Consider the following 7,212-nt stretch of genomic DNA (forward strand, 5'->3'; position numbering starts at 1 on the left):
GTGTGAAGTGCCCAATGGTGACAAAGTGGAGAAGCCATGGCTTATGTACTCAGAAACCCAGAATGCTGCATACTGTTTTTGTTGCAAACTCTTCCAGTCTAATGTTCCAGCCACATTGGGTTCTACAGGAATAAAGGACTGGAAAAATATGGCTGGAAATCTGGCATGCCATGAGAAGGCAGCAAATCACCAGAGAGCATTCCATAGGTGGAAAGTGCTTCAGATGAGACTAAGGTTAAAGGCCACCCTAGATGATCAGCATCAAGAGAAGACTGCATCAGAGTCTCTTTACTGGCAAAATGTTCTGAAAAGGCTCATTGCCATTGTGAGAATGCTTGCTACCAAAACCTAGCACTGCGTGGTACTTCAGATCAGCTGTATGTGCTGAACAGTGGAAACTTCCTTAAAATTGTGGAGCTGATGGCTGAGTTTGATGATGTACTCCAGGAGCATCTCAGAAGAGTCACCACCCAAGAAACGTACACACATCACTACCTTGGAAAAATAATTCAAAATGAGATCATACAGTTACTGGCAACAAAAGTTAAACAGAAGATTGTGGCAGATCTGAAGTCAGCAAGATATTACTCTGTTATTCTGGACTGCACACCTGACATCAGCCATAGGGAACAAATGACTTTAATGGTACGTTTTGTAACAACAGAACCTTGTGAAAATGTCCCTGCAATGGTGACTGTCAGAGAGCATTTTCTAGAATGTATTGACATTGATGATACAACAGGAGCTGGTATGATAAATGTGCTTCTTAAGAAGCTGGAAGATACGGGAATTGCAATAGCCGACCTGAGAGGTCAGGGCTACGATAATGGTGCCAACATGAGAGGAAAGAACAGAGGAGTGCAAACACGGATCTGGGAGTTAAACCCTCGAGTTTTTTTTGTCCCATGCAGTTCTCATTCATTGAACTCAGTCAGTGATGCAGCATCAGCTTCTAGTGAGGCTGCTGAATTTTTTAATGTAATTCAAAGCATCTATGTATTTTTCTGTGCATCAACTCATTGATGGCAAATTTTGAAGCAACATCTGGGAACATCCTCTCTGACCCTGAAACCACTGAGTGCCACACAATGGGAAAGTCGAGTGGAGGCTATTAAGCCTCTCAAACACCAAATTGGGAAGAGAGATGATGCCATAGTTGCCATTATGGAGGATAATGCTATGACAGGAACTGTTTGTGGGAGAACAGTGGCAGAGGGAAATGAAATCACCAGAACCATACATAACTTCAATTTCTGTGTGGCTTAGTGCTGTGGCATGACATACCGTTTGAAATAAATGTTGTAAGCAAGAGACTCCAAGGTGTTGACCTTGATATATCTGGAGCAATGGAACAACTGGACGAAGCAAAGTCATATCTACAGTCTTACCAGTCAGATGAGGGATTTCAAAATGTTCTGAAGAGCGCACAGAAGTTGGCAGAGGAACTTCACACTGAAGCTATTTTCCCACCCATTCAAGAATACAAGAACCACTGAAGAAGACATTTTGATTACAAGACACGGGATAATCCCATAAGAGACCCCAAACAACAATTCAAAGTTGAATTCTTTAACCAGGTGCTAGATTGTGCAATACAGGCAGTTGAAGAATATTTCATGAAGCTCAAGGAACACAGCAGTATAGTTGGGATGTTGTATGATATTCCAAAACTCCTCACTATACCTGAAGAAGACCGACACCAGCAATGCAGGGCACTAGAGACAATGTTGACACATGATGACATGCACAATATTGATGCGAGTGATTTAGGTGATGAACTGAAAGCCCTTTCAAGATACATTTCAGCAGGATCAACTCCAAAGGCTGTTCTGGAATATATGTTCACAAATAAGATGACCACCTTCTTTCCAAACGCTTTTGTTGCTCTGCACATACTTCTAACACTTCCTATAACAGTTGCCAGTGGAGAACGCAGCTTCTCCAAGCTGAAGTTAATAAAAACACATCTATGCTCCAAAATGACACAGGAGAGGCTGGTCAGCCTTGCAGCCATCTCAATTGACCATTAGCTGGCCCAGACTGGACCTTCAGGAAGCAGTTCAAATCTTTGCAACCAAGAAGGCATGGAAAGCACCACTTTGATCATTCAAACAGATAAAAATGCCAGTGTTTACTATGCAGGCAAGAAAAGTTACATTTGCTGTTCAGGCGTTTTAAAGTTAAGTGTTACTTAAAATTTTTGAACAAGGCATTTTAAGTTCTCCTCTATTGGGGTAGGTAGCAGAGCAGTACCATGAGCAGAGTAGAACAGGAAGAAGACAGCTTTGGCCCAAGCGAGGGGGCATGGGGGCATCATTTGAGCTCCCCGTCTCAGGTGCCAAAATGTCGTGGGCCGGCCCTGCTGCCAAGGGGACTCAGGGCAGCTGGTGCTGGGGCCATGCTGCCCACCTGGCCCTCGGACCGCCCCGCCCGGTGCACTGGGGCTGACGTGCTGCCGCTGCACCGCCCGGCCACCCAACGCTGGGGCTAGAGACTACAGTGGGAGTGCACTGGGCTACTGAGGGCAGAAGTGGAGGGGCCGGGGACTAGCCTCTACCAGGCAGCCAGCTCACTGGCTGCCCCTGGTAAACACCTGAAAATAACCTAGCATCAAGCCAGTAGGACTCTTTATAGAGCTATTAAAACACAATAACCCACCCCTTATCAAAACTATGGCACTCACAGCTAAACTGGATCTTAGAAGGCTGGTTTGAAATTGTGGCCATGTAGCCCAGGGAACTGAACTGACTGGATTAGTGACATTGTGATATTTTCTATCCCTTTCCTAATAGTTCCTAACATACCATTAGCATTTTTGACTGCTGCTGTGCACTGAGCTGAAGTCTTCAGAAAACTATTCAAAGACCCCAAGATCTCTTTCTTGAGTAGTAACAGCTAATTTAAAACTCATCATTATATATGTGTAGTTGTTTTCCAAGATGCATTACTTGCATTTATCCCTGTTTAATTTCATCTGCCATTTTGTTGCTCATGCAGTGTCGCTGTATAAGGATCCACCACTGGATCGGTCCCTGGATATTAAAAGGGAGAAGGTGAATGAGGTAATATATTTTATTGGATCAACATCTGTTGGTGTGAGAGACAAGCTTTTGGCCCATCCAGAGCTCTTCTTCAGTTCTGGGAAAGATACTACAAGCACCGCCACTGAATACAAGATTGAACAGATAGTTTATCTGTGACACTCCTAGGGGAGTGACTCTTATTTTTTACAAATAAAAGCAGATTTTGACCCTATAAAACTTGTCTGGTTTCAGAACAAGGATTTATTTATTCCTTAGCATACAGCATTTCAGATGATCATTTACTATCTCTTTATGATTGTAACCTGGCAACAGCTGATTTAAAAGTATGTGTAAGTGCTTACAAGAATTAAAGCTCTTAATGCTTCTACCAATAAGAAAGTAAAGCGAACTTGGAAAGCAGCAGATAGCCAAAGCACCATATTAGTCCAGATGACTTTTGTTGCACAAAAATGAATACATGACTACAGTCTATAAACTGTTAAATACCTGCATTAGCTCAAGGAGGCCAAACCCTAGATTTTTCCACCTCCAACTTTGAAATCCAGGGCCCATTTTACATGTTCGAAGCCCCTTATCTTGTATGCTGTCTCTTTATTTCAGAAGCCGGCATTGAAAGGGGGCAACGTGATGCTACTGTGTGTTCCAGAACTCAATAATTTCAGTTTACAATGGTGGATTCTTATATGGGTTACTTCAGAAATTATCAGAAACCAGCATGTATGTAGCAACTCAGCAGAAGTAGCCAAAAGTTGAGAAGTCTTATGGGATCCTGTAATATGTTCTTTGTGCTATCTCTTTTGGCGCCATTCTTCTTGGGGGGCACTTTACTTAACTGGGAACTGAGTTTTTTCATAAAGAATTATATGCCAACACTGCAATTTTTTTCCTTTAATAAAAAGGCAGAAGTGGCTTAAAAGTCAGAAAGGAGTATGGTGACCAGATAGCAAGTGTAAAAAAATCAAGACAGGGGGTGGGGAGTAATAGGCACTGAATATTGGGACTGTCCGTATAAAAATGGGACATCTGGTCATCCTAGAATGAAGCCAGGTCTATGCTAGAAAATGTTGCCGGTATAGCAATGTTGGTTAAGGGTGTGATTTTTTTGTGTGTGTGTTTTACATTTCTAAACCAGCAAAAGCCCTAGTAGAAGCAGTTACCCTGGCATAAAAGGGCTTTTGCCACTATATTTTATCTTGCTCGCCAAAGTAGCATAAACTATACAAACAAAAGCACTTTTTTTGGAGGTATAAACTGCATCTACACTTAGAAGGGTTTTGCCAGAATAGCAGCAAAACTTAAATGTCAGCTAGACCTTACAACCTGGAACTCATATCCCTAATTAAGATGATATGGAGTAGAACTGATAACAATGAACACTGAACTGCATGCCCACTTTCCCTCTATTTCAGGGGTTCTCTATGCTCCCACCTTCCACACCATGGCAGAGTGTCTGTGTGGCCTCTCCTCCTGTCCCCTCGTGTCAGGGGCACCTTCTTCCCCTCACCAATCTCTTTCCATTTTTATTTTGTGTTGGCTCAATTTGGTGAATTGCTGTAGCTGATGGCCAGTCTGGTCAGGCAATATGCAGCACACGTTGGTCTGGTTATTAATCCAGATACAACTAAGTCACTGGTTATTACCATCAAGTAGCCTCCAGCTCGATTACCACCAGTGCAGTATTAACCTGTGCAGACATGATATCGAGCAGCTAGTGAATGTCAAATACTGTACTTGGGAAGCAACAGACAGTGCTGGAGGATGCTCAAAAGATGGGGGTGCTCTTACATGGTTGCTGCTGCGTGTCAGGCCCTTCAGTGGCATCACAGGAGACATTGGGCCACCAACATTACTATAAAGCTGTGGCTCTACAGAACCATGGTTATACCAACTGTATTGTGGGCAGTGAGGAAAGATGAAGAGTAGCAGACTGACATTTTTGATTCTCCTTGTCTTCACCAGCTGCTCCATATTAAGTGGCAGGATAACCTCAGCATGAGGGTATTGGTAGCTGAACCCAGCAACTTCCTCCATCAGCATTAGTTCAATTTCAGTGGCTTTCTTGGTATGGACATATTATGAGGATGGAAGACCAACAAATTACAGAATGCATTTACTAAGGAATGCCACGACATGGTCAGTAATCAGGGGTCAGAAAAAGTTTTGGTGGCAGAGTAAGATCACCAATGACAGACACACTGAACATCCAGTCAGACTGTCTTAAAGACCGAGCTAGAGACCAACCTGGCTGGCTTTCAATGTGAAAGGAGGCTACATTCCTTTGGAATTTGCCATGATGATTGATGATGATTGGCTGCCACCACCTAGAGAGAGGCTTGCATATACTGGTTGAAACTGGATTCTCCAGGGACGAATAGACAAAGGATTTTGGGATAAATAGCCTCAGTTTAAACTGACTCAAGGCCTTCTACCTGATCCAGCAAACAGGCAGGATCTCCCACTCATAGAGGGCCCTATTCCTTAGGAAACTGTTGGAATGGCTTTGGCTTACTGAGGCCCCAAAAAAGTGAATGTGCTGATTCTGAGCTGAAGTTGTGATGATTTTGTGACCACAGGAGAGATCCCTATGTGGGGTTTGAAGAACTAATCACCAACCAGAGCCCTTTTGGGAGTGATGGGGTGATCTCTGATAAGCATATTACCATGCATGTTGTTCTTTTGTTGTTTTTAATGTTTTCTATAATGCTTTCACCTTAAGAATAAATGTGCTTGCTATAAAGAGCTGTGTGGTAAGTTAACAGTGGCAATTACACAGTATACATCTATAAGGAGAGAAATGAAGTAAGCCTGCTTAGGTAGTCTGGCTGATGCTGGGGAGGTTGCAGTATAGTCAGGAAACTGTTCAGCATGGAAATACCGCAGTCGGAAAAACAGACTCCTATCTCCACCAAACAGCGGCAACAGCTAGGAAGCCAGAAGCCTCGAGCAGGTGCACTTGCTGGACCACAGAGAGGGAGTACAGGTGCCGATGCCTTGAACTGTGCCAATTAAACAAGAGGCGTTTTCCGTACCCAGAAATCTGAGCCTGCCTCTCTAGTGAGTTCTGTGTTCAAAAGAAGCTCTGTCTCTTAGCTTCCTGCCTCACTCACGCTCTCAAACACACAACAGAAATGAAACCAATCAATCCCCCAGTCTCTGCTTTTCCAGTCAGTCCCCAGGTAAACCCTTCTACTTACATGGCTTAGCTTCTGATTGGGCTTGCCCTGTGGCACCTTGCCTTGTGTGCTGGCTTCCTCTTGCTTCAGCTATTACTACACAAAGGGGCATTTAACTACTCCTGCCATTTAGCCCAAATAAAAGATAGACTCGATAAAAATCAGTGGGTATACTGGCTGAGACGGATCTATAGAACAAAGCCATGTTTGACCTAGTGTAATATTCTTTAAATTGTTAGAGGTTCTAAACATTTTGTGAGTATATCTTAATGGAGAGACAAAGAGGGTGAGGTCTATTTTTTTTGGACCTCAGCCACCTTGTCCCTCTAATATCCTGCAGCAGACACCACTACAACTACACTGTATAGAACAATGGAAGTTCCTAAATTTAGCCACCTGAAATGAAAACAAAAACACAACAGAAGCTGGTCCCATAAAAGATATTACCTCATCCACCTTGTCTCTCCATTAAGACTGTATATTAAGAATAGGACTGACAGAGTTACAACTACACTGCATATATTCTTAATGACTGACTGATATTTGAATTCACATTAGCTTTGAAAAGTTGTTAGCAAGTCAAACTTAATGGTAGTAAATAAAAAATCAGATTCAGTGTTGAAATTTAGACAAAGAATTGTGAGCCTGAGTTCAGGCAACAGACTAAGTAGTACAAAACCCATAAACAAATGTATTAAAGGAATAAATACGACAATAACTATGGCATTTTAGTTTTGAAAGTACTTTAAGAAGTCAAACATAGTTAAATTACTGACCAAACAAATCCATTCTAAAAATAGCACAACTCACATTTCCTCATCTTTAACAGCAGTTAATCATATTTGTATTTTTATTTTTGTTAAGCATTTGGTCTAAATTACAGAAATGGTACTCACAGTAAACAAAATCAGTGCTGCCCCTTGAAGCACAAAGTCAGTTGTTCAAAACTGAACTATGTCTCTCTATAAAAAGAGGTGGGTGGGGTAAGCAACATT

General features: G+C 42.4%; 1 protein-coding gene across 3 annotated transcripts in view; it reads right to left on the minus strand.

Moving 5' to 3' along the window:
• HHLA2 (HHLA2 member of B7 family) overlaps window positions 1-7,212 on the minus strand; it is a gene marked incomplete at its 3' end in the record, with an annotated part of 31,085 nt that extends 23,873 nt beyond the window's left edge. For 2 of the 3 annotated variants that reach the window (XM_084641859.1, XM_084641858.1), the window contains exon 1: window positions 7,114-7,212. The remainder of the gene's footprint in view (window positions 1-7,113) is intronic. The other variant, XM_084641860.1, reaches the window with a different exon arrangement.

Source organism: Lepidochelys olivacea (genome assembly GCF_965140295.1).
Source record: "Lepidochelys olivacea isolate rLepOli2 genome assembly, chromosome: 1".
NCBI lineage: Eukaryota > Metazoa > Chordata > Testudines > Cheloniidae > Lepidochelys > Lepidochelys olivacea.